At 39.7% G+C, this 27,864-nt stretch overlaps 2 long non-coding RNA genes across 3 annotated transcripts; one reads left to right on the top strand and one right to left on the bottom strand.

Annotated features, from left to right (window-relative positions):
• The first annotated feature begins 65 nt into the window (after positions 1-65).
• LOC147757828 (uncharacterized) lies at positions 66-5,106 on the top strand. The gene is made up of 3 exons (XR_015321142.1): positions 66-269; positions 4,200-4,473; positions 4,971-5,106. It is a non-coding gene; the product is annotated as an uncharacterized LOC147757828 (long non-coding RNA).
• On the bottom strand, positions 894-9,349 carry LOC147757827 (uncharacterized). Of its 2 annotated transcripts, XR_015321141.1 has the most exons (5): positions 9,149-9,349; positions 6,807-6,943; positions 4,985-5,835; positions 4,311-4,461; positions 894-2,217 (listed from the first exon to the last, which is right to left on the bottom strand). It is a non-coding gene; the product is annotated as an uncharacterized LOC147757827 (long non-coding RNA). The 2 variants fall into 2 exon arrangements; XR_015321140.1 differs by lacking the exons at positions 6,807-6,943; positions 9,149-9,349 and having other exon boundaries at positions 4,311-4,365; positions 4,985-5,136.
• Positions 9,350-27,864: the final 18,515 nt, after the last annotated feature.

The following is a 27,864-nucleotide window of genomic DNA, read 5'->3' as shown; positions in this document are numbered from 1 at the left end:
ACAGAAGCTTGCATAGAAGGTACGCTCGTCGAGCGCTAGCCTCGTAGTAAGTAGATGGCTATGAATCAGTATGGAAATAAACGTAATCTGGAGACAAGCCAAAGGCAACGTTTACGCGAAGTTACGCCTAAGGAACAATAAAGATAGCTGATCCCAATTTCGATCCTCACAGCTAATTTCGAGAACGTTTTAGTGTGAATTATCAGTCAGGCCTGATACCGTGGGAGCCTTCCCTGCACAACCACGATAATGAAAGCAAATTGAAAAAGGTAAAATAAAGGCTTGTGCGAGCCCTGTAAAGCCAATCCTTCAAAAACATTAATTATAGCTCGTATGCAAACTCCGTAGATTTATCTAATTTTTTCTTAGAGTTGGCTATAAATACTGCAGATGTCATCTTCAGAAAGAACAGGGTTTAGCATCTGGGTCTCACCGCGACATCGCCGTCAGGATGCGTTCTCGCAAGGTGCGCACCCGTTATCCGGAAAAGTGCCAGTTCCGATTAATAGGTAAAACTCGAAGAAACCGAATTCTGTTCGAAGAACGCAAACTGTGAAGGATTGCACATTGCTTTAGACATCTGTTTCGAAGACTGTACGACATATGTACATACGATTCTGTCTTTTAAGAAAAAAAGCAAACTTATTTGCGAAATGTTGGCATAGTTTGACGTATATGGATTTTTCCCTGCAAGACGTCCCACTCGCTCAAAACACATCTGCTTACCATCCACTTGTTGTATTTTGTCAAAGAGATGCTAAAATAATGATTAAGAGTAACACTTGTTTATAATGAAACCATATAGAAGCTGAACATAGATTTAGCAAGAGTCATCATTTTCATGTGGTTAAAAATGATGCCACATAGAGAATAGCGGTCGCTTCCAGTTTTGCTCCGACCGAATTTTTATTTCGAACTATTAGATGCGCACGCTTTTCTATACAACAATAATCGAAGCTGATAGATGATGATCGCTGTTAAAGCTTGAGTGAATATTTATTTATAGCATTTACTGGCCATATTTAACTAAACATGTTAGCTCGGCCAACAACGAAAACATTTGTCTGAACCACAGACATCGTTAGTCGTTATTGCGACACCGGAACAAATAATCGGGTTCTTTTAGACCTTCCGTAAAATGCCCAGGTTCGTCGATGAAATTTCAAGGTCGTTTTGAGATCAACATTCAATTATGTAGATAAGTAGCCATTTGAGTGGCACACTAGTTATATAGAAGCATATGGCGTACGAGTATCGTATGTTCATTTCATTAGTATTCATCTTACAACCCCCCCTTAACTGATCATGTGAGTTGTCTGGCAGATATTGGGTGCAGGTAACGCGTTCGTTCACAAAATTCGGAAATCTTTCAAAACAAGAAAACGTTTCTCAGTGCCAACTTTTGAATGCTTGGAGTGCTTCATAATCTCCCAGTTTTAGGCCTCTTTAGATAGAAAAATCGTGGGCTGCACGCATTCAACCTTGTCGTCTACTGAACTTATGGACACCAGAAATGATATGGGTTCAAAACTGGGCGTTGGACGGAGCCAGCCGTCTGAGACAACTCATAACGGAAACAATACTGGACGTAAGAGTCCGAAACAATTAGAATTCGATAAGCTGAAGAGTTTTAATTGTGATTTTCCGGAAATACTAGCAACGCTTAAATTTCTAAGAAATATTACATCATCGCACTACGGTACAGAGAACGGTTTCACATGTGCTTCTACGTTTTTCCATCACGTTGCTACGTCTAAAACGGAAACAGTGGTTCTAATGAGTTAAGATGATTGTGTCGCACTGGAAGTCAATTTAACTGCTGCCCTATTTACTGTTTATGACTGTTAACCATTTAACTAGTTATACATTTTCTTGCAGCCGATACTTCAGTCATTTGATAACTTACATAATACAAGGAGTGGTCTTGCTGGGCAACTTGGATGGGCATTAAGTTATAAATATTTGAGAATGCTTGTGCTCACTTATGGAACGATGAAACGTGCAAGTTCCACACCTTTGTTTAAGTGAGAAAAATTTGAAGTAAAATGAGGTATCACGCTGATATATAGAATAGAAGATTCACATATTCGCTACGCGTAAACCTACGTCGACGCTTTAATCCGTGTGTTATCGTTAGAATCGGGAATCGTTAAAAGTATCCTTTTCACTGGTCCCGCAGAAGCTATTCGTCAAGAAGTCGTAGAGCGCGCAAGTTAACTGAAATTAGACGAGAAAATGTCGCAAAATAGGAAGATTACTATTTTTTTTTTAAATATTACTATTATTAGAAAAAGGAAAATTGTTATTAATTCACTTATTAATGATCTAGCAACCTATAAACATAGTGGAGCACAGCAACACGGACAGATGCACACCTAACTGTTGTTTCTGCATACTGTTGCTTATTGATCCTTTGTCCTCATTCGTGCAGTTGAAACGCAGAGGGGCTAATATATTATTATATATATATATATATATATATATTATATATATTAATCCACAATCTTCCATCTCAGACGACTGTAGTGGATGGAAATCATAAATATCTTCATCACACTTGAACTTTGTTTATTCCATAAGGCATCACATATTTAAGAATGAACTTCAAAAACAATCGTTGTCCAAAGAAACTCCCTAAACACAATAAATTTTTAAAGATGAGATTCAAAGATAGATAGTAGAATACTCTGGGCAAACGGGTATGGGGTAAGCTAACCCGGACGGCGTTGATTCATACGAAAGCATAGCATACGAAAGAACTTAGGGCGCATAATAGTTCTCGACGGATCCAGCTGCTACACATTTCCCGAATGCACTGTTAAGTGAATAAAGAGGACATCTTTTTTACCCATTGGAGTTTATAATTAGCTAGAAGTTTTCATTCTACCAACGTGTATCTTGACCAATAACATGACGCGTAATGCTAATAGCGGAGCTGGGTCTCATTCGAATCTTCTTTAACCTGCTGCCTTAATGAATCATGTAAACCATTTGTGCGCCGATGACAAACATCGCATTTATGTTTCATGACTTAGGAATAGGAAGCGCGAGGTGCCATTTTTGGCCATGTTCGAAGAGTTTGGAACAATCTTTGTAAAAAAAAAAAGTTGAAGGTATATAGAAAAATATAGACATAGCTTTCTTTAACTAGACAAAGGCGAATTCACATATTGTTGGCGGGTTTCGATGCTACCACTTTTCTACTGTTTTACATCAGTCAAAAAGTTGTGTGTTCTTTGTGCATTGCCGGATCCTTCCATGATAAAGTACGTAACATATTTACCAGTGAAACTTAGCGACAGCTGGTGGTCTCGGTTCAAATCCGAGCATAGTTTTGTGCGTATTGGGACTCAATCGTGCGGAGGGAGTAATATCTAGCAGCTGAAGTATCACGTGCAATACATATTCAAGGCCAGATAACGTTCTTGTAATGCCCTGCATAAAAAATTAACACCTATGAAATCCTTTGTAATAGCCCCATATTCACTCAAATAAACAGCTTTCCCGCTCAACAAGCCGGGCAGCAAATGTGTCGCGGTATAAAATAGTGCTCAACGCCAGTTCCGGGCGTAAGGCTTAAAACGTGACTTGCAAATCAGCTACTTCTCGTATTTAGTGTGCTCTCTGCCACTAAATTGTTGGACGATTAAAATAACTGGTCTTTTTTTGTTTTTGATTTCCCCTTGATAGCTTGCGGTATTTTTGGCCTCGTAGCCCAAAATGGGCATGTATTATTAGGTTTAGAGGGATGCGCCCCTTTTCTTAATAAATTCAGATAAAATAACCAAATTAATTCCCAGTTAATGCTCACTCATGTTTCCTGAGCATATTGTCATCTAAGCGCTGTGTGTCAGTAACTCAGCGGAAGTTAAGCCAGAGTAACTTTTTAAGTTGAATCTAGGGTGGAGTGATTATTAAGCTATAATCGGAAAATAATGAAACGCTACCTAATATAGTTATATTTATAGCACGCATGATCCCTATTGTTTTTGCGAAACCACGTTCTCAGACATTGCACAGTGCAATGAGCGAATAACAGAGGCGTGTTAAGTGTCCATTCATTGAGAATTATGTATTGTTCTCTCATTCAAGATAGTGTATTTCGAAAGAATCTGTGGTAAAACTATTCATTGTATATTGGTCGTCGACGAAAGCAAATCAATATATACAACGAGCCACAGAGCGTCATTTTATTACAGGTAACGATGTTTTCAAATCTTCGCTCCTCGATTTTATACAAATAATCTGTTGTTCAAACTCTATGAGATCGACATAGGCTACGAGTAAACCTGCGGTGAGATTAAGCGTACAGAGGTTGAGGCAGGACTTGACTTGGACACGCCGCCGACGGTAGATCCTTGATTGCTATATGGGAGTAAGCAACACGAAGCCAGCAACTATTAATGTTTAGGCAAGTGCTGCCACAAAGTTCTAAGCTCTGCCGACGTATCTATAAAGTCTCTAAAAAAAAAAGTAAGTTAGTTAATTTCTATATACTATATTCTGTCATTTATTTGGCAATGCTGACCGAAGACCCGTTCGTATGTCATCAAAATATAAACAATATTTAATCCACTTGTAACCTTCAACCTAATTCGAAGACAGATTCACGAAACACTATCAATAGAATATATTTCGAGTTTGTAGTGGAAAAGACTATTCGTATGCCATACCGTATCACAGCTATGAAAGGAAGAGGCACGGTAATTTCTAACCTAGTCTCTTATCCGCACAAAGCCAACGGTCCCAAAAATGAATGTTTAATGGTGCATGCTTCACAGACGATAACGAACATGGTGACAGTAGTACAGTATAGTGCCTTTCCCTTCCATTTGCCCCTGGAGACGTCGACGAATTGCAAACATATTCCTTTCAATTATACGACAATTCATGAACAAGATGTCGGCCAAACAACTCGAACATTAATATAATTACTATTGTTTAACTGGCATTGGGGCACTTTTCAACAGATCACGCTACCTACCTTGGTGATGTCGAAGTATAGCTAATGGTGGGAACAGGATATACAGATCCAGGCCATCGTAATCGTACGGCCGTCCAGTGAGAGGAACACGTTGCACCAGTTGTGTGAGGTGACTGCGCTGCGCTTCGAAGGAACCGTTGCATCGGTGACATATACGAGCGTAAGACAAAATTGTAAAGCAGTTTTGCGTGCTTAACTAAAGGTTGTGGACACTTTTTTTTCGTCTCGAGCGTTCGGAATATGCGGACCTAGTTCTACCGCCAGCTGTAGAGTCAATGTATTCTCTACTTCACATCTGGCTTTGCGTCGGATGTTGTTAGCACGAAACCTAATTGGCAACTTCTTACGGCTTGGGAGTCTTGAAGAGATGTTGTCATTTGCTCTACTCAAGAGATCTGTTTATGTGTTTCCTGGATGATCTTTCCGTCCCACTTTATCGAAGAAGTAGGCTATATTGAAATAGCTACCGTAGCAAAAAATCATGTCTTGCTGTTTGTACCAACTACCTGATCGAATTGCTTAAAAAATCGTGCAAACATTTACTTAGACCAAATCGTTAGTTACATCGAAAAATCAAGTGCGAAGAAACTTGGACATGTACTGGAAAAAGAAGCAATTTCTAATTGTATTATCACTATTTCTATTAGGCTCTAGATATGCCGTAGTTAAGCAGAAAGCGAAGACAAATACATCTATCACTGTATAATCATACACGTAATAACTTACCGGGACGATTTTTCTTTACATTATATGTTAGATGATTTATTTTGATCGATACCTTCATAGCAGTAGCTTTGACTTTCACGTTGTCCATGAACCGCAGTGATTTCTGTTTGCCTGCAGTCAGTCATCTAAGGGAATTGATTATAAGTAACACGTGCACACTATTAGGCGAGTTGTCACAAGATGATAATAAGATAATTTCATTTCGGTTAGTTATTTTTGTCATTTGAATTTTGTGGAACTTTAATGACACTTTTTCACAGTCTATAAGCACTAACTAACAGTTGATCTGATCGGATCTCTGACGAGATCATTACGCTTGTTGAAAGCATGCCCCCTGACTCTGTGAATGCCTCTGTGTGCGTAACTCATTACGTAGAAACATAATGGCTTGTCCGGTACGATCGATTGGCGAACGGTAATGCTAATGTAGAAGAAAACTCATAAGCTAGAGGACGAGATGGCTATTTTTGCCTGTCTAGGGTGCCCTGTTAGCAGCAGGCGCTCAAACAATTCGATCTGTAGCGCAAAATTTTGCGTCTCCAAACATTTCATCTTGTGTTTAACAAGCCGTATATAACCCAGTAAAACAAGTTATTAATTACTGTTTCCTGCATAGAGCGCACGTAAACATTGTGTCGCTTATGAAGTTAATTTTGGCTAACTACAATAATTAGATGACCAAGTATAGGTCATTTCCTTCATTGAAATTGACGCCTGATTATGAATCGCCACCGTTAGAAAGCCGCAAGAAATGGCGTAACTGTGTTTTTCATTGTTTTGTGCATAAACAGAAACGTTGGATTTACTATATATATCGTTATTATACCTTGTTACAGATCTGGGAAAGGAAACTCCAGCGGCTCGTAACTTACGTGTCAAACATTTTAGTAAATTAGAATATAGAATCGAACATCCATCAGAGCCCGGATGGAAAAGTGGTGAGCTTTATCTGATTATATAAGTACATGATAATTATGCTAAAGCTTTGTAAGGACGGGCGTAATTAGAGCCCTAGTAGGTAGGAAATGTTTCAGTTTTTGTGTGTGGCTATAGGCGGCTTCTCCCACCAGTAAGAAATGCCCAAGATCGAACCTACATTACTGCACTTTCAAAAGGTGAAGTAAGCGTGTATCTCTAAGCAGTCGAGGTAGTAGTAGTAGTAGTTTGGTCCATCGTGGAACAGAGTTCGTACGTCCTGGATCTCACGCAGCAGAGGGAGCTTCGAATCAAAGCCTGAAATTGTATTCCTCTTTCTTTGATTAAGCATTCACAACGAACATGGAAAACAAAAACAATATGGTAAAAAAGGAAGAAGGAAAAAAGTCAGTGTTACAACGGGTTAACAAAGACTTCCCTACGTTGTGTCCATTTTTAGCCTTGAACCTTCCTATTTTTTAGGTTCCTATGCAATGTGTTCGATTATAAAACCGTCCCCATTGTGACGAACTGATAATTCGTTTGTCTACGAAACGTTTGGTTTTTGGCAGACTCTCGGATGCCTGGAGTGTGTTACAGTTTCCTTCTCGGAAGCTCTTGGGCATTTAGCTTAGTGAAATAGCCTGGAAGCCTTGGAAACCGGACGAAAACACGCGATTCGCCTTATGGAGGAGAAAAGGACCAACCGTCTGGAGCAATGTTTAATTGAAACAGTAGAATCGGATTTGAAAACTCTTCTATTATGACCGTTACAGAGACGATTCCTAACTCTCGAAAATAAAAAAAATATAAATAATTTTCGTCGTCTTTTACACACCATTACATTTCCTTCCGTATAGTATTTATAATAACAATTATAGTTATCGGCTTGTTTCCTGCATTGGCGTGACTGCCGCTATAACATTAATTAGTCTGGTTCGAATTTCAGATCGGTCGAATTATAGTTAAATTTTATTCGAATGCATCTTGCGGCCGCATTTTATGCGATAGTCATCGATGCGCGCTAGTGAATCGAGTGATACAGCTGATCAAACGTGAAATCACACGTAAATGATGCCCTTCCATCTCCCCGGCATCGAAGCAGCGTGACGGGTTTGCCACAGCTCCACGATTTGTAAATTGTTCTCTTCTTGAAATAGCCCCGGCTAACGTGAATGTTCTAGACTAACTAAACAGTGGATCTTCAACATTAACTCGATCGTCGGCTTCGTGTCTAATACATCTTCATATAGTTTTTCAGTTCATTCATCCATTCTCTACTTGATAGTCTATCGTACGTTGCACGGCTAAATTGAATCGACTGTTTATTAAAGGAGATTAGCAGACGATATTGTTCAGTATTCGATCTGTCTATATGAACGTATCTATGTCACTTTATAAAGAAAAGGAAACCTGCCAACGTGTGGCGTTTTGTGTCTCGCATCACAGACAACTGCAATCCGCAAGTTCCTCCAAGCAGTCTTCAACTGAATCGTTATGGTGTTTTTTGTTGTCAGAACGAAAGATTGTCTGCTTGCTTACGATGGCTACGGCGACGACAATCGATTAATACGAAGGAAAAAAATAGCACTTGATTCGGTGGGAACCGGGTCTGCGAGGTAAAAGGGTCAACGATACACGGTGCAAACGTATCATTGCTAGCTTTCCAGGCTGCAGAGAGCCGGCGTCCTGGGGTAAGGGGTTTTGGCCTGTGGAAACCAGATCGCCCGTAAATCCCGATTAATCGAATTAATTTACCAAGGCAGAAGCTAATAGAGATGAAATAGCTGACGAATTAATGGGTACTGGTGCAAAATAAAGAAGGAATCGCAAAGAAAAAAAACGCTGCTAAAGTATAAACCTTCAAACCTTATCTGCAATTGTCTGCTTAAACGAAACGAACACACGGTCACGCGTACTGCTATGCTGACAAACAATAGGACGGCGACTTCGAGAGAAGTGGATCATTGAAATCGTTAATTGTTTCACTTGTTCATGCAACTGATTCCTGAACAATGTGATCTGAATCGTTTTAGGCCTTAGGTGATCTGATCCGAACAGGTGGCTACCTGGTACAACGAATTTTAGTTTTAAAAAGGAAGTACCGTAAAAACACACCGCGTATCTTCCTAAACAGAGACTAAAAGGCAGATTAACCTATGTAAAAGTAACAGGGGACACAGTTTACCTTCACCAAGATCTCTAAAGCGTCAGTAATGGCGTATGTTACACTGTGATTCTTACCAGTATTATATCACAAGCATCATATACATAAGTTTCCCTAAAAAAGGTGAGCATATTTTACATCTTGTAGGCGCTAGCATCGAACGAGTAGCGTTATCTTAGCAGCTTTTTTTTAAGAATGTACTTTCTTTTCATTGGCCTGTTTAGTTGTATGAGAAATCTTCGTTGGAAACAAAATTCGTACGAGAGTTTGGTTAAAAAGGAATGATAACACGATGCTGGTAAGTTAAAGGGAACAAGGAAACTTATAACTTTATATTAATTCGTTGTTTTACGTACCGTTCCATATCTGCGCCGTGTCTCGCATTCGGACTTTCCAGTTGTCACACTTTTCCTTTACCAGATCATATCTGACATTTGCCTTCACTTGAAACGCAACAAACTGCACAAATTGAAAAACGATAACGCCGATTGCACTCGTGCGAGGCTGTGGCAGACGAAATATAACCTATCAGATAGCGGTCGCGTTCGTGGAGAAGCCCCGGCCAGTTTTATTTGTTCGTGAACGACGTGTTGCCAGCTTCAAAAACCGCATCGTTCCCACGAATTGGTCCGATCGTTCGTAGACACGAAGGCGAGTAGCCAACGCGCCGAAATCAGTACTGACATATATATTCCTATAACGAATATATGTGGGAGCAGATCGAGTTGTTGTCTTCTGCCGTTCCGATTAGTGCGAACGAAGCATTACTATTACTCGTAAGCAGGGCTTCAGTACAGCGTTTCAGATTCTTGTCTCACTTCATTCCACCCACTAGCGCGATGAGGTACGGATAATAGGTGCTGTGTTTTCGTATAATAGTCAAGTGCAATATCCATAACGTAATAATATCTGAACAATGCCGTGAGTGTGAAGACCAAAAATAGCATGCGACCAAAGTCACGCATTGCGTAGTGTCTATGTACTTCGTGACATAGGAGGCCGTGAAAATCACTGCAAGGATGAAGGAGACTATCGTAGGAAAAAAATACTCGCATAAATTATATATACATGCATAATATATGTTCGGTTCATAAGTAACGGTGAAAAACATAGATTATGGAGCAGGTGTTAATAAGTTTCACGTTCGATACTGGCTCAGATTGAGCATACGTCCAAATAGTTGATACATTCTAGTACGAGATAGAGTGTGTCAACGGCTTGTCTCGAAGATCAAAGCCCTATAGAAGACATCTAGGCTAATTTTGTAATGGGCAGATATAAATCGCGGGGGCTGGATATTGGAGATTTGAACTCGAGTTCATGAGCAAATACTAAGTCCTGTGAATTTTCGCGTAATAGCTAATTTCGTTATGATATAGTTAATAAAGTTTATGGAATAGATTTCTCCTTTGTGAGAAACTGATTCGGTGATCAGTGTTTCTTTTACCGATCGTAGCTTTCGTCTTATAATTGTTTTACTTAAGTACAATTGTCGCGTAAACTCAGCGTAAGTAATAGGAAGTCTTGTTTATGGAAAAGTTGGTTGAAGAAGAGCACAGTGAGCCTCGTAAGTATTCGGATCGTGAAAGCAGAGCGTTCATAATTCTTTAAGAAAAACAGTGAAGGCACTTTCGAATATGCCAATTTTATTGCGTTTCTATTCTGTTTGCATAGTGATTCTAACAAATGCCCCCAATGGAACAGATGCCGTTCTTGGTTGAAAAAAGGTGCCATAGAATGATGTTAAGACTCAGTCGACGTGGGAGACAAGTGCCCTGTCCGCTCATATTCCGACGCCGTCGCACGGAACATTCATGTAGAACAATGAAAAACTGAATACATTGGCGCATTCAGCGACAACATATTCGTGAGCCTGAGAAAAACGTATTATCTTTTCGGTCCCTTGCCCAGGAGAACATAAAATTATAGGGCTGTAATCGCAGCGCCAAAGGCTACCAGCACAAGTCTGATGGTTTTTTTCAATATATGACGATTTTTGTTCAGCAAAGGCATCTTGATTTTTTTTATGACCGCAAGAAATAAAAGAAAGGGAACGGGCCCGCCAACTCTCGGGAACAACTTTCCATATATCGCGTTAATAGGAACGCACAGCAAATGACGAACGTCTTCCTTGCGTATTTATTGACAGTGAAGCCTTTCTCGTCATATGCGTGCTAGTTAACTGCAAGTTACTGATGAACGATGGTAACGTAGTGGCTTTCACGTTGCTAACACAGCTGCCAGAGCATCCCGGAAAAATCAGGAGGTTTAGCCACGGTCGGCGCATCGCCAGCTGTGAAAGATAATAACGCCCTAATCTTTTATAAATATAACGACTTAGTTTAAAGCTACGAGAGCCACTGTCAGCTATTAATAGGAGTGGCACAGATCGGCGCAAACTTCCCTGCCCGTCCGCAGACTCTGCCAAGCGGAAAGTAGTCGTGGGTCAACGCGCAGAACGTGGCCTGATGAACAGTTTATATATATATATATATATATATATATCATGCGGTGGACTAACTAAGTCGCAAATGAGATTGAGTATCTGGCCGACATCTCGCTGAATCGTATGCGATTTAATATATAATATATATATATATATATATATATATATATATATATATATATACATGGTGCGGCAAGGCTCTGGACCGTTTGAGGGTAGCTTCAGCTAGTTTAGACTTGCTGTACTAGAATCAGCTTTTTATTGCAATAAGTTGCATGTCTTCTGTTGCTAGAAGAAATGAAACCTGTCAAGTGACTGTCTTCAACTTATCACGACGTTTATATATTGCCATAAAAGTAACTGCAGTATAATGTTTCTTACTTAACTTTTCCTAAGTTATATTCCTATGCATATGTCTTCTTAACAATAAAACGTTGTCCTAGATAGGAAAGTCCGCACCACTGATTAAAAATAATTGAATTTACACTACAAGTAATCTTTTTCCAGGTGGTTTGCATGTAAATAAACAGTTTTAGTTGGAAGAACAGCTGAATACTTACTAGTCCATTTGTACAGTAACCATATAAAGACGTATGACGCTTGTCTAAAAATCGCAGCGGAAATGGGACGCACTATACGTTTGGAAAGACGGACATTTGGAGACACGATTAATGGAAAAGATAGCCGAAACTTTTTAACAGTTCTAGTGAGTGAAACGGTGTTGTTAGAAAAACAAAAAAAGTCCTAACGGATGGACGCTCATTTAATAACCTCATCAATTAATATATATGGAGACCGTTACAGTCATTTCTCATGCAACGTCGTTGATAATCCAACATAAACTGAGCCCCCAAATGCGGGCTTTGTCGCCTGCTAATCTAAAAGAACGTCTAGCGAAAACTGAGTTAGGTCCCTCTACCCAGACGATATCACAGTAATGGTCCCGAAGGGGGTCGAATCCCAAGAGGAACACTCCATTTAAAAGAAGCGACATCAACTAAACGGGCGCCGTTAGGGGGTGATATTCGTTAGCGAGAATGTATCCACTGCTACTCCTTGAATAGAATTACGAAAATACAGCTTACCATAAACGTCTACAATTTATTGAAATATCATGATGATGGTACATGTGGGATAAGATTCGCCCCACCGATGTGCCTGTGCTCTATACAGGAAAAGGCAACAATCCCTTGACAGTTTAAAGAAGTTGAGCGTTTTCATTTAATATCTCTATAAGTATTGGAAACAAAATGTAGTAAAAATATGAGTAAAATTATAATCCGTTGAAAGACTGTAATCTCACTCCGTATAACCCTATCATCTAATCATGAACAGGAGCAGAGACGATAATGGGAGATACAAGCGGCGAAAGGTAGCCATTCTATACTGGGCCTGAAGAATGTGATAGATGTATGAATTAGCGTACGTATCAAACAGTACGTTTACATAAATAGTATCAAAGTAATTATTACGTCTCTATATCGATTTCGTGTATAAATTTGCTCGTCAAGGGACCAGAGTCAGCTTCATCGAGTGCTCATGTGAGACGATATTTACATTGTGCTAGCCCTGGTCCTCTGTACGAGCTAGTGCCATGGCTGCCCTACATCGGCTTGCGGGACACTGAATCTTCCAAAGGACTCCTGCTATAACCGAAACTGTTACATTAAATTCTGTCTATCTTCGTATAAAGGTCACCAGTTGGTCACTTTTGATATGATGCTTACTAAACAAGGGTCGGGAATAATACGAATTCGAAGGGCGGTAGTCTCTCTCTGTAAAAAGTGCCTAGAGATTAATTAGAAACTTGCAACGCGTAGTAAAAGTTGCATTGCGTTTGCCTCCATATAGTAACCTGCTTTTTTTACACGAGAAGCTAATGTTTGAGAAATCGTTATTTTCAATTATTCAGTCAAAAAATTGATCGTTAAAAAATTACTTCGAAACAAAATATTTATTAAACGAAGTTCAGCAAGTTTTTAAGTTGAACAAAAAAGAAATGGATAGCAGAAGTAATCTACGAAAGATTTATATTTGTGTGCGTCATGTCAATAACTGATGCCACTGGTGAACGCAATTTGTCTCCCAATACGACGAAAAGGATATATCGCCGATCGAGCCAGTTTCTGCAACTTGAATGGACAATGGCCTTTGGAAATATCGATTTGACCCAGATCGCCGATAACACAAGCTCGTTTTTTGCCTAAGTGCTATACGGTTCTATGCCAGTAAAGATTTTACTGCTCAATCGCTCTCAGAGTCTCTATAGAGGTGCAATTTCGGTCACAGATCCGGGCAAGATCATATTCTCGCGTATAAATACAGGCATACTGGAACAACGACCTCTGGTCGAATCTGATTTCATAAAATAATAAATATCAACTTAATAATAATCATTATTATAGTTAGATAATTTACTGGTCAGTGAACTTTGTAGACAGAAGATTCACGATCCAGCCTACCATGCAGTCATAGAGGAAATACAGAGCCAGGTCTCGAAGCGAGCATTAAGAAGAGATTTCCTCAAACCTTTAATTACCGAAAAAATTAAATTATTAAGTTAACCAGTTCAAGTTCGATATTGAGAACTAATCTGGCAGGCCGGTCCTTAGTCATATTTGTTAGATAGTAAACAAGTCTAAAGTCTAAACAGGTCTAAAGTGCAGGTCTAAGAAGTATGCCTGGCGTAATCAATTTGACAGAGATCAATAGCACCTAAATACTTTTCGATACGGAAATGTATCTATTAAACTGTGTCAATGCGCTACATAAACAAACAAAAAGAAACGCTGTTATTAGACATCTCTAGGCACCCAGCGATACCCAGGCATCCTGCAATTAATAGACATCACCGCCGATTGTAAAGCACGTATCAACTCTGGGTGACCACATTATATAGTGACCCAGTATTTCTAGATATAAATCGATATAAGCAGGTGGGATTTTGAGTAAAAAGGTCGAGTCGATTATAGATGTGACGCGTTCTATTAACGTCATCACCTACAGATGGATTTGACGAATACGGCATGAGCGTCATGGCATGACTTTTCTTCCTCGCCTTAAAGGTGCTTTGACGTCAGCCAGCTTGCGCGTATGCGTTAGCCATTTTTGTACTTTATTTGCTTTGGCGCCGTTATTATCGGAGCTTGCATCGACGTTAGCATCATGGGTGTCACGGACTTCGTTAATTTTTAGAAATCATTTAGTAGGTCGATTGACGGCTCTTGGATTCGCGGCAATGGTTCCGGCCAATGAAAGGTGCTCATTTGCAGAGCAAGCATCGTAGCAACCACGGAGTCTATCTTATTGTTTTTTTTCTTGTGTGTCATCTTTTCTAGACTCCCGTTCTATGTGTTTGTTTTTTGAAGCTACTAGTCAAGTCAATGGCTACTTTAATCGGATAGTGAAATACAATGGAAATGGAAGCTGCATAACTATAGTAGTCGTATACGAGGAATTAAAATAGCAAGTTAGCTGGTCATTTGTTTACTAGTTAGTTGATCACTTACATTTCACAGGAAAAAAACGATTTCACTATTGCCAGATAAGATCAAGGCAGATAAGGCAAAGCTCCTACGGCGGCTGGTTATTGTGAACTGAGACTTTTTTTTTTTGAAATAATGACGACGGTACCCGCTAATAAATTCATTCGCATGCCGGACGTAAGTTTACAGTAAGGGATTACGTGGACGTTTGTTATTTGTATTATAGCAGTAACGACTGACTAGGATCCGCAAGAAAAGTTCTCGACGATATAATCCGCAGCGGCTGATAACGGTCACATCAGATAACTAATTTCAAACGAGCTGATAAGACTTGCTCTAGGGATATTTGTAACGCAATTGGATTCATTAGATGTAATATCATTAATGGATGAAAATAGTAACTTTGCTAACTAACAAAAACCGCAACAAATTATCATTACACAGTTTGCAAGAAAAACACTAAACCTACGATTAGGAATTACGACTGAATTGTTTGATGCCTAGACAAGCCGGTACGCACGACTTAAAATAACAATTATTTTTGCTACGCTGACAACAATAAATTCATTAATACGGCAGTGAAAGTAATCAGTCGGATTACGACCATTGACTCGTCATTTCTGCAAAATCCCTGTGATTATGATAGATGCCGCCATTACTGATAAAATCAATAGCGCTTCTATAATCAACGCATAAAGGGCAGCTGGTCGGGAACTCGACTGCCGACCCCCTAAACGTCAACTAGATTAGAGCTAACGAATTTCTCAGAAGTACGATAAGAGAATTACCACGAATCTCTGTGTGGTAACAGCAGCAACTCAAAAAGGCATGAAAAACTTAGCCAAAATATTCGACATGCATTGTTTTCCTTGAACGATACTGTGGTGCACGTTTGCACGCCATCATTTTTCGGCCACCGTACGGTACCACTAATAAATTTATCTGATGACCTCTAACTTCGTAGCTTTTTTCACTTCAATCACAACGAAGCATCATCGCTCAGTCGACTAACAAGTAACTCTAACTTTCATGCGCAAACTTCTAATGGTACCACTGAATGAACGCGGATTCATTCTATGAAACGGCTTGCGTTAACTGGGTGTGTCCGTTACTACTCGCCTATTATTGTTCTCTATTTCATTATACTTCGAATAATTTTCAAGTGTACTGCAATATGAGCTAGACATACGGGCGAGAGAAACTTTTTTTCCTAACTCCGAACTGGGAAGATCGAAACGACGGAAATCTGAACGACGATGATTGAACCCACTCGATATACGGGGATCTCTTCCAGTCTCTGCTGCTTCACTTTTTTTGCGATAAATGATTCTCACACGGTCCGAAAAACGGTCGCTCGTCCAACTCGATTCGTCGCTAAGGTAACCAGGTTTATTTAACGTGCGTGAGGACCCCAGCGCTCAACGACGAACTGGTCATCTATTGGACATCGGGGACCATTTGCGACAATATTACCAACAACATCTAACGCCCGAGGAAAACAGATAAACAACATTATCCCAGTCGCTAAGGGTCGCTCACTGGGAGTCTATTAGAATGTCTGGATGACAAGAAATAGCCAATTGCGCGCTTGAATGTCTTACGACTTAACGAGCACTGATTGAACTGGTGCGCATGTAACTTCTGCTGGACCATATGAGACAAAGCTATTATATCGCAATTTCAAGTGACTGTTTCAAAACAAGGCAGATAGGCCTCGTTGATTTACTGTCTTGCATGATTAATTGCCTCCGTGACGCAATCTAACGAGCAACTACCGCGAACTGATGATGGACAATTTCGACGAATGTCATAAAAGGCCCATCGTGTACGTGGCCTTACACGCAGTCTCTCATCAGCACGCTATGCACGCGTCGAGCCGCGGCATGAACACCAGCTGTCCAAATCTATAGTGAAAAATATATCATACTATCTCATTTTGTCGAGCGTCCCCATTTGCCATTGTCACCGCTGAACGTATTGCATACATTCTTGATCGTTTGCTTTTAAGAGGCACGAGCGCACACAGGGCAGGACCTACTCTATTGTACGGGGTACGACACTCAGCCCCGGTAGTCTCGCGGAGACCTATACCTGTTAACTCTCAATTTCTCTCTATCTTCACTACAGGCCAACTCGGATCCCGTTTTAATAGCAGTGCAGGTTGATAGGCCGATTTTTTCGCGATGGACGTTACAAGCTACGATAGCTATCGTTACGGAATAACAGCGTAAAGGAAAGGCTCGCATGCACTCGAGATGGCTGCGATACAGTTAAGTCAATGGGAAACAAACATGTCGTATTTGCATAAATGTCACGGCGCCGAATACCGCCATAAGGCGCGTTTTGCGACGGAAGCACAAAGGGTCTTTCCTGTCCTGTCATTGAGCACTTGTCCGATTCATGCTGTTGGCGTTATATAGCAGATACAATAAATTGGTAGTACCAATTGCGTTACTCGTCAAAATAGATTGATAAATCAATAACTAACCGTTAGCTAATAAGGAACATGCATATATCAGGCATAATGAAGTGTTGGAAATTTACACCGTAGCCTCTGCTAATCGGCGTTTCTGCAGAACATGCAACATGTTACATTTTTTAGTAAATGTGCCTAGCGTGCGGCTCATAGTCGTACCTGAAGGCAAAGCTAGAGATCTGGATGAAGTCTGAAACATTCTGAGCCGTCGATACCGATCCAGCTTTCTTTGTTTCGCTTGTTTGAAGATAACTGTGAAACAGTCTTCTAGTACCAGCTTTCATACAACCACCACAGTCTTCACCAACCGAATTGGCTGGTAAAAATTAAAAAATACTTAGAATTCAATGCGTTTTGGAATACGCAAACAGGATGGTTTTTGTGATTCGTAATCAGTGGATTCATCCAGATTGTAGATACGTACACACAAACGTATATTCGACGAATGTTTCTGTTTGAACGACTAAGGAATTGATAAAGTACTAATTTAAAAAATGGTGATTGGTCTTGAGGTTTCAGCGCTGCTAGACCATAAGAGGACTGTAAGAATGACGTCTGCTTACCTGTCCTGAATATGGGCGAATTTCTTTATTCAATCACATCTGTCGTGTAGCGTGTATGTTGCTAGTAGCAATTGGACCAACGACCCTTACGGTATGGGCAAATTACGAAAATGCGTAAGTTTTTATTAAAACGGGTAAATTTAGCAATGTAACAATGAGGATTTGCCAGTAAAGTGCCTCGATTTTAATAATATAAAAAAAAAAAAAAAAAACAATGACTATTTCATTTGAAACTTCACGAAAATGTATATAATTATACTGAATACCTTTAAGGCTAATGCCTTTTCTGAAAAATGTATATATATTGTCCATAACGTTGCATAGCCAGAGCAAATGAAAATTTACTACAGATCGCCTGTGTGATGATGGTCGCGCTCATCGAACTGCTCGGCCTGGAAACAGGTTATACTCAAGGCCTTGATTAGCGAAATTACCAAGGCACGTATACCAACTAGCTTTAACCTGCGGGCGTCCTTACCAGAAGGTCCCTAATATGATTTATGCGTAGGAACTTGAGGGCGTCTTAATCGCCATTGCGCTTCAAAACGACACAGTGGACGATACTTATTTTTGCTCGATGTCCCACTGTTTAGGGCCATTTGAAATACCTCTACTGCCATCACATATTCGCTGTTGAACACTACAGCGTTATGAATCTCGTATAAATAGGGCGACCAGCCTTAAGGTTCTTGCACCCTTTCCTATTATGGAAACTGTCAGTATTTCGAATCGATCTCTTGTTCCCGCACAATTTAGAAAATCATGACATACTGAATACTGCTTCAACATTAGCTAGAAGGAAATTCATCCAGTTACTTCATGCCTCTATTTAAAATGTTCAGTGACAAAGAAAGATGCGTTAATTCAACAAACTACCATATAAATCAAATGCTTTCGATTGACCATAGTAATTACTAGGTTTCCAGCTGTAACCATGGTCGGACTTGCATTAGCGATGAAGTGTCCTCTTATGGGGTCACACCTCACTGAATTTTCTTTAATGAAGACTATCTAACTAACGATAGTTTATATGACAGCAGAAGCGCGTGGCATTCTAAAGCCAATCGGGCTCAAAGGGTTAGGAGTAGTGAATATTAGCTCAGGAAAGCATTTGTCGTAACTGATTAACGCCGGACCAAAGGTAAGCTTATCATCGTAAGCGATCACACGGAGGCGATGGTCCAATTGATAAAATGCGATAATGACAGATCTATGCGACGGCTTATACCGACATGGCAAGTAACTCAACCAGTATCAACGCATCTCTGCCTCGCTAACTGTCTGTCGGCAGTAGCTGGATAAAATGAAGTTGAACCATTCGATTACTGATATAATTTATCTAATTTACAGCGTCAGACGTCTGTTCTCAGATTTTAAACAGATGGCTCTGTCGAAAACAACGAAAAATGAATGCGATCGGACCAGGTATTTTTGGTGACGTTTTACATAATGAACATCAAGCCAACGCTAGCAAGCGATTCAAATGACCCGGGGAGCACAGCGAAATCTGAGCAAGACCACTGGAAATCACTTAACAATCTAAATAAAGATTATGTTAGCAAAACAATTTAAACAATTAGTTCCATAAAGGTGTCTTTATTCTTAACTATGAGTCAATGTTTAACGAGATACATCATAACAATAATACTAGGTAATATCACGCTTATTATCCCTGAATAGTATTTCGGTGAATTATTAACGATAGCCTATAAACATTTGGAGTTTTTTTTACATCGCGTCAGGGGGGTCGGCTCCTAAAACACAATAGATGTCTTCCCAGTTTTAGGTTTAAACCTTCTGTGGTAAACCTTCTGTGGTCTTTTAAAGCTTAATGACATCATCTATTGATAGTATTTACTTGCCTAAATCCGGACGTGGTTCTCCCGGAAAGATCAGCTAGACTACGATATATTCAAATGGAGAAAATACCACACGGCGAGCATTTGCTTCCGCATTTATTCGTTAAAGAAGTGATTATTCTGGTACATTTAACAGATTAGAACGGAAGTCCTGCCCACGATTCACTGAAGTAAGTTCAATTAGATGCCCATGCACCCTATGATCGGAATTTACGACACCTCTACTAATAATCAAATGAACACGGTTTATAGCCAGTTCTTGGAATCAGATCCGTTTTGTGTGTTTGCTCTGGTTCTGTTGTAAGAAAAACGTAAAATACAATGTCGAATTCAAATGTTTATATTTTAACTGCTAAAGTGCGAAATAAGGCACGTCTTATCTCAATTTCGCACTCAGACCACTCGGCACTGAGTAATCCTAGTTCAGTAAAAGTAGATACGAATCAGTACTGAATTAGCATGTGGCCTTCCGCGATTGCTACGCTTACCTCCATTATTGGTAGGGTGGCAAACGCCAATCGGCGCTGGCGATATTGTTTGTCGGCTGCAAGTCCTTCATGCGTTTCTGACAGAATGCCAAAACAACAGCACAGCCATAATGACCATATTTATCACGAGCTGCTAAATGGTTGGACGATCGTATAATTCATCCTTCAGCTCCACGAAACAACTAAGGGGCAACGGTTTTCGGATGAGGCAAAATAGCGCAAATCAGTTAAGCGTGTTACCATGTTAGGCTGCTTCCTTTCCTCAATTAAATGTTTGCCGTACTTTTGATGCTTGTAGTAATAGCAATGACCCATAAAAGCCCAGTGGCAGCGTTTTTCTACGATCAGCACCAAGATTTGACACCGCATTTGGAATTACCTCTCTGAATTTCAAATTATTTCGTCTAGGATTACGCCGCGTGTGTTTCCGAATGCGCTATATATATATACACATATACAATATATATATATATATAGATATATATCAACTCCGTACAATTTCAATTAGTATAACAGCTGTGATCGTAATAGTAACGGTGGCAAAGAAAAGTTAGTTTATTTTATTACCACTGTTATTATGTTTGTATAGCTATGTGAGATACAAACAAACGCACAGACGGACTGCTACCGATGAATTGTTTTTTGCGAGGACTATCGGGTTGTGGATGCCGTCTATCTGGTACCTTTTTGTTTCCGTTTTTTTTTTGCGTTCTAATTACCCGAATACGCGCCGTTAGTGTGAGGTCCCAACGTTGTATTACATTGGCTTTAGTAGCATGCGCCGTTGCTACGAAAGGCTTGTTCAAAGCGGTTTCTACAATGAACCAATTTCAGTGGAAACCTCCTTTTCGTTAGAAACTTTTCGTCGATGACTGCCACAAGCTCGCAACTCCGGCAAGCTCGATGCCTACCTAGTTCTACTAACATCAGCCGCAGTCTGTTCAGGAACTTCAACGCTAGAAGCTCCGCTCAGGAGTCACAGTACTGAAACCAAAGAACTACTACATATAGTTAGTAGTGCTATGAACCGCGAGACACAAGATGAGGAAGCCGAGATCGCCTTTCGGAATCAGTGAAATGATAGACCAACCACCAGCTTTTCCATCCATGCCAGTGCAATTTGTTTAGTTGTGCCAATTCATTTGTTAATGTGTTTTTCTTGCTGTTTTTCCTTTATCTCCGTTGACTTCAGCAGCTTCTGCCTGTAACGTTATCGGTAAACTTGACGGCGGCCGCAGGGGCTGCAGAGGGGGCAGTTGCAACCGCTTGTGTTCGCGGCTGCCGCTCCTGACTTCGTTGACGCTTAACGCAGCTTCATTCGGGTTGGATTTTTTTCCTGGGCTGACGCTGCGCTCGCCCCGTTGTTTTCTGACGTTTCTTCCGCCTTTCTGCTGACGCGCGAAGAGGTGCTCCGGCTGAGGCGGCAGGTTACGAGAGCTAGATAAGCACGCATCGGCCACGAGATATTGTGTAGACGTTAAGATGAAAGCGGGTGAAGTTCGCGTGGGGCTAATTGTAAATAAGAGCAGATTGTAAATAAGAGTATAAGTTTCCAGGGGAAGGCCAACAGAGGTATGTGCAGTGGGCAACCATTGAAGATAAAAGAAAGACAACAGTATGTAAACAATGGCACATAAACGAAAAATGGCTCTATCCCTATACCATCACAGCCGCAGAAGAATGTTACCTCAGTTGATGTCTATAGAAATGAAGTTGAGTGGTGGGTCGCCAGCAGCATTCACTTGCAATGGAAATTACTGCTGTTCTTGAGACAGTATAATAACAAAAGCGCAATCCGATGGTATTTTATTTGATCCTAAACAACAGATTTCGATTAACGAAGGATTAATATCTATTTCATATGAACTTCGATCAGAGACATAGATTACCGTGTTCGATTGGACCATACATGTAATTAGATGCTGAATTGTATGTCGGTGGGTTGAAGATGCGGTTGCTATTATGGAGCGCCAGTTACTCTATATATAAATATATATGTATAAAAGAACTGCTTGTTCTGTGTCAGAACCCAGTACATTAGTATCTTGTTTAGATCCTGCTACTTAGAATAAGTCAATGCATAAATGATTAGAAATAATTAAGCGGAGAATTTGTTGCTTTCAGGTCAAGTTTGAAAGCTACTAAGGCACTTCAATTTTTTTGCGGAGATTGAAATCCTGGTGCCGGGAGTCCTTACCATGGTGAAGACACATTTCAGCTCCGCGCATACATGTAGCAAGTGTAGTAATGTTCGTGCCAACGCAGCTCCGCTGCAAGGTGGGCTAGAATTAAGAACTCAAATATATTTTTTCAAAATAAACCAGCTATTCTGTCTCGGTTAGAGATCGGCCTTAAATCCTGCGGCTGTGAGCTCAACACCCATTCACCGAATTTCGCCACTGATTTTACTAACTATATTCAGTCCACAGTTTCCCATCTTAATTCCACGAATTTTTATTCCTGATTCAAACATTATATACACTAGACGCAGATTGAGTGAGCATCTGTGATAACAAAAAAAATGTATTTCGGCAACAATGCTTAACGATATAGCGATATTCGTGTGTCACTCTACGTAATCATGATGGCTCAGCCATATTTAACATGAACGAGCCATCACAGATGATTGAATGTGTAGAAAAATTTTGGACCCTACGATTTGGCCTAGACAAGACGTCACCATGGAAAGGTTGCAATCTTGAGTCATTCCATTAAAATGAAAATCGCAAAGTAACTTCAAGCAGTTTCAGTAGAAAACTTTTCCGAAGTGCACATCCACAAAATCCCAGTAGTAAAGTAGAGCAGGAGCTTCTTCCGGGAGATCCCATTGGTCCTCAAATCTATACGATATTCAGTATATTTCTATAGTAAAGAAGAAACAAGCCACAGTGATGCACATTGTGGACTATCTGGCTTTGAGGTCGAGTGGCTTCTGCAGTTTTAGCTGTACTAATGTCCAAGAAGATTGGAAAGTGTTGGACACTCCAGGCAGTCAAGGGTCGGCCGATAAAAAGAATTTAGTATACCCCAGTGTGCTCTATGCATAGGATTATGGCAGTGAAGCTTCAGAGAGCGTGCGTCTGGGGACTGACATGATTACCAAAAACTCCCTATGGATTTATGCGGGAACGGTCTGATATGGCTTGTACTGTGCCTGAAATAGTGGTTACTTTGCCTTGAAGCACAAACCGGTTTAGTCGGCCATCAGTTATCGACATATTGAACAAAATGTTGTTTGTTACTAGTAGCAAAATCCGCACTCTTCAGCACGAAAAATTCAGTAAAACGGCCTCCACTACTGACCAGCAGGTTATGTAATACCCAGTATTTGTTAGAATACGCACTGCAGATCCGTTTCGTTATAGATTCAGGTGTGAATGGACAGGAATCGATCAGTAAACTCGCATCTGAATCCATTATGTATGTCACACCAACAGCGTTAATCGAGTCGCAGCTGCAATAGCATGGCATATTAGATCTAAATTGGCTAGATTTTTTTTAATGTTATCTTTTCGTCAATGTTCTTTTTAAGCCTGATCACATGTGTTTGTCATCTTCTATAATGTTAGCGATCTGTTTCAAGACGTTCGTTTTATAAATTCCGTTTACAGACACTGGCCTTTTTTCTAGGCCTGCACCGCGATAACATGAGATGTTAGCCGTTTGCAGTAGACGCTACAGCTGTCACCGTACTGCAAAAGTATGTTTTCTGGATGTACCCGCTTTCTGTTGTTCGGAGTGCTCTTGTGTGTAGGTACGGGGACTACCTCAGGCTCTCAGAAAAGATCTCTTGACATTTAGATCTAAGAAGGGATTTTCGCCATGTCTGAGTTACACTGCAGACCGTAGCGTACTGTGTTTTAGTCAAATCGTTACGTAGAGTTTGGTCTTCTTGAACAATTACAACAAATTCAATTTTTTAGATGATTCAAGTAATAAGCGTCTTTGGATTCCATGTAAACGACCGAGCGGTTTGTCCACAAATGTTACCACTTTAGCCTTTCGGTAACATCTGCGAAATAGAACCGGTTAAAAAAGTTCATTTTTCATTGTTCGGTAACGTGATGAAACACTAGGTACAATATTATATTGTTAGCAACTACGTTCGGTCTGCCCATGTACACACAAAATCCATCTGTTTTATGAATTTTACAAACCACGACCGCTGTCTGAAACTTGTTCTGTAATTGAATTTCATTTAAATCGTTAAACTAACTTGGTTTGTAAAAGTTCTTCGTACAGATGCGATATTTACTATCGTGCCTCACGTGGCGGCTGATCGTGGCGGAATTTAACTTATGTGAGCCAGCCGTATGTACAATGAAATCATTCAATTTATTTTCCTAAAGCTGATCTCATCGGAAATGAAGCAAGGACAAGGACAAGTACAGCTCTTGTTTTATAAGCTATAATTCAGACTCCGCTGAAAACGTGATCGGAGGTCGTTGTGATGCTATAAATCGAGATTCCAAAAAAAAAATCTATCTACTAGACGTCCCTGTTAGTTACAACAGCAGCTAAGGCAGTCGCTAGTTCTGCGTACAAATTATCGTTGATTCTCTCCTCCTATGAACCGTTATAGCAAATATACGATGGGCTAAGGGTCCATTAACGAAAAAATACGAAATGACACAATTTATTCTATCTACGACCAGTTAACGTTATCTGTCCTGGTCGATTTCTCGTATCTGCGGTGGAGTTTGTATTTAGTACAGCGTTACGGAAACACAAACAGCAGCAAACATTTATTGATCTAGGTTAATCGTTGTCCTCATGCTGAAATCCTATACTATATGGATAGCTTTAGAATACCATTAACGAGAACATTTTATGGTTGCGAACACCCCACGATCGATCCTGTGAACAGGCAAAGAGTAATTCTTGTTTGGTATTTTGGAAGTCAAGAAGCAAAAAGTGTCCTAATAACCTTGAGCAATGACAAACATCTCTTAGAAAAGTATGTGAAGCCCCATGCCTTAGCCGGGAGACAAATTTCGTGGCGATCTGGGATTGTGGCTGTATAGTATCTATTTCTCATCAAGTACACTTATTTAAAAAGCATACTATTAGTATAATAATGAATATTATATTTTTAGAAACAGTGTTGACAGGGGGCAAGCAGTTTGAGCTAAGTTGGTAATGAATTTCGAGCCATCCGAATTTTGCTAGTATGTATTACGTTATACAAGTTCATTATGTTACTATAGAAAGAAAATAAGGTGAAGACACATTCGGGGAGGTAAACACGTTAACTGAGAACAGAAACCTAGGACCCCTAGTAAGGTTTTGTAAAAGGTAGCACACAACGCTTCAATTACTCCTTTCTCTATATTTACTCGGATCAGAAAACTGAACAATGTCAGCTAAAGTAGTTTGGTCACTTTTCTATTGAGATAAAAGCTAGCAGCGATCTGTCACTGTTTGAACTATTGAAACCTCGACTCCATATATAGTTCCGTATTTGCTAGTGTGTAGTGCTGCAGGAATGTAGTTTAACAAGGAATTTGTTGCCGATGTAGAAAAAATGTTTAAATCAATGGTGATGTCAACCAGAAGTTGGCGCAGAAGACAAACTTGTCCGCTGTGTGACTGGAGAAGGCAAACGTCAACCCTGGCATCTAGTTGCCCATAAAAGAAACGCAGTACTCGTTCGGCGGCCGCTACACCCGGAACGCTATCAATAATGGAAACGCTAGAAAAAAAAAAAAGTTTTTTTTTCTTTGCTTAGTCTATATAGACTTCACTCAAGGTGTTTTCTGGCAACATAAGTGTATCATGATTTTAAGGTCAATGACTATAATCATTCAAATACGCTAGCAATATCACAATTTGAATAGAATTTTTTAACCATGGCGTTGGTTGACCGTGTGTTTCATTGCCCTAATTTTCTTCAAGGAATACTAGTTAGACGTTAACAAGGGTTACAATAGCAGATTTGACAAACAGGCTACACTAAATAAAAACAATGTTATTGCTATCATTAAAATTATTTATCGACTAGCAGATGCGCGAAAACTTGCGGCAGAGAAACAGTAGTGGGGTTAGGGATCGACCCAGGTTACGATAACATACATCTAAAATGTACAGCATGTCTAAGAAAAATATAATTCCAAGACGATCATTAATTAATTCATAATAGTTCGTATTACTAAGAATATCAATGCGGATAAAAATGTATTTAGATAAATAACGAAACAATTGGACAGTACGAGAATAGTTTACGAGTGTAGAAAATAGCTGATTGTCGCACCGATGCATGGAAATCACCCCGTTCGACTATCTAGCGAGACTAAGGAAAACAATATTGTAGAGTTGTTTGTACAAAAAATTCAGAACGTTCAGTTCTAGACATGCTGCTGAAGTGTGCTCTTGAATGAATACTAATTATGGCGCTTAAGATCTGCCTTGAGTCGATATCTATATACTCAACGCTTACTAATGTGTTTATGTAGGCTACAAAAAATGCTCTTATTCTTGAAACACATAAACTATGAAAAAATGAATGCTAAACAATCTAGTCCGTCAAATTTATAGTTTTCTATATCTTTAATCTCATTGAGATTGGGATGAGAACATCAATATGATGATCGACTGCTTCGAGTGATTATCCTATAAATTTCAAGTGCTTCTGTTGTGTCTGCGTTATGTAGCTGTTGTTCTACATTATTAACTTTAGTATATAGGAATAAACTTTTAGTAAAACCTAATATGGAGCGTCGGAGTGTAGCTACTCATTGAAAGAACTCTGATAATCTGTGGCTTCACCCGTTTTAGTATAATAAAAAAAAAAAAAAAAAAAAAAACAGAAACGCAGAAGTATCAATGTTATTATTTATTGCTCGTACATATCCGTACCTTTCTTCGGTTTAATTACAGTAATAATATGTGGTTTAACTTAACGTAGCTTCTATCTATGATGCCCTCAATATCTCTTTCGAAGAGAAGATTTTAAAGCATCAGTTAGAGTGAAAATATTCTTAGAGCTTCGTAGCTTACATGAGAATAAAAAATACAATCTACATCTATGAAATCAAGCAAATACAGAACGAAGCTGGAACCTGTTTCAAAGTTTACCTAGATAATTAATATGAAGAACTGTTAATGTCGTCGCATCACGTATGCATTACACTGCCTGTTCTGTTTTAAGAAGTTACGTTAACGTAATAAATATTATCGTTTGTGTACCGTAAAGGTGAACGGAAACGTGTTCGGATCTTGAAAAGGATACGTTGTAAAAAAGAAATCACACGGCGGAAAAATATTCGCGAGGACGGAGATGCTTGAAGCTCGATATCCGCAACAGCTTTAGCTTTACATCAGGCAGAAGACTTATTCGGGATGTTGTAACGGCTACCGATGTATAGGGCGGCAAAGGTTCTGCCCATAGACAGCTTACGGTTGGCTGGTTCGAAACTCGCAATAATAATTTTATATATATATATATTCATTTATTTTTTATTATATTTATGATAAAAATAGTTTGATGATAAAAAATTGAAAAGAAAAACTAAATAAAAATATATATATTTTATGAAAGCGCCAAAAAACGTTCCTCTAGGATAGATCACTATTTAGCCTCATCATCATTTCCAAATACTCCTAGATTAAACTACCCGGAGGTTTCAAGAAATCAGAGATTCTACTACACGAGCTATGCGGTAGAATCTGTATATAGATATATGTACACATACCTAGCATCGCTAGACCTATCCCCAGCAAGAAATGTTTGTGGTACTAAAGTAAGAACACTTCGCG

This window comes from Varroa destructor, unplaced genomic scaffold (assembly GCF_002443255.2).
Source record: "Varroa destructor unplaced genomic scaffold, Vdes_3.0 BEIS01000002.1, whole genome shotgun sequence".
Lineage (NCBI taxonomy): Eukaryota > Metazoa > Arthropoda > Arachnida > Mesostigmata > Varroidae > Varroa > Varroa destructor.
Note: the sequence above shows the minus strand (reverse complement) of the source record. Positions and strands in the feature narration are given on the sequence as shown.